The sequence below is a fragment of the Morone saxatilis genome, unplaced genomic scaffold, assembly GCF_004916995.1.
Source record: "Morone saxatilis isolate NCDOM2014 unplaced genomic scaffold, NCSU_SB_2.0 Contig23, whole genome shotgun sequence".
Taxonomy (NCBI): domain Eukaryota; kingdom Metazoa; phylum Chordata; class Actinopteri; family Moronidae; genus Morone; species Morone saxatilis.
The window spans coordinates 7,734,365-7,734,987 of NW_023339796.1; positions in this window are offsets into that span (position 1 = coordinate 7,734,365).

Here is a 623-nt window from a genome sequence, read left to right on the forward strand (position 1 = left end):
CTGATATCGGTGAGTTTTTATGAATTTAACTCTGTGTGATATATATAATAGAAAAAACACCACTTTTTGAATGATATTTATGAGCTACAGTTTGTTGACAGCAGCCTGCACAAACATCAATACTATTACTGGAATATTTGCTTATAACTTGTGTCGGTCATCACTCATGAGAGGAAAGTAGATTTATTTTCTGGTAGTTATTCCACTTTGGTAACATAACTCACAAGATCTAATGCATAAAAAGTCCTCATGTAGTCCTCGTACTGGTTTCATGAATCTTTTAACAAATCTCTGCTGTATAACACAATCTTATAACCAGGAGCTCCACATCCACAGGGATTCACTACAGACAACGGATCTGCTGTCATTGTGGCTTCAATCATAGAAAAGTGGGCCTCTACTTCATGTCTGACACAGAGAGAGAGAGAGAGAGATTTCCTCCTGAGGAATGCTAATGCAAAAATACCCAAATCCTGCTCAGTGTTAATACCCCTGATTTACTTGTGTAAGTGGCTTGTAGGACGTCAAAATAAGTTTGAAGGGCTGGAGGCATTTCTGTACTTTGTAATGTAAACCAGGATGGCGTATGTGCAGGGGTGTATCCTGAAATCTGATTGGCCACC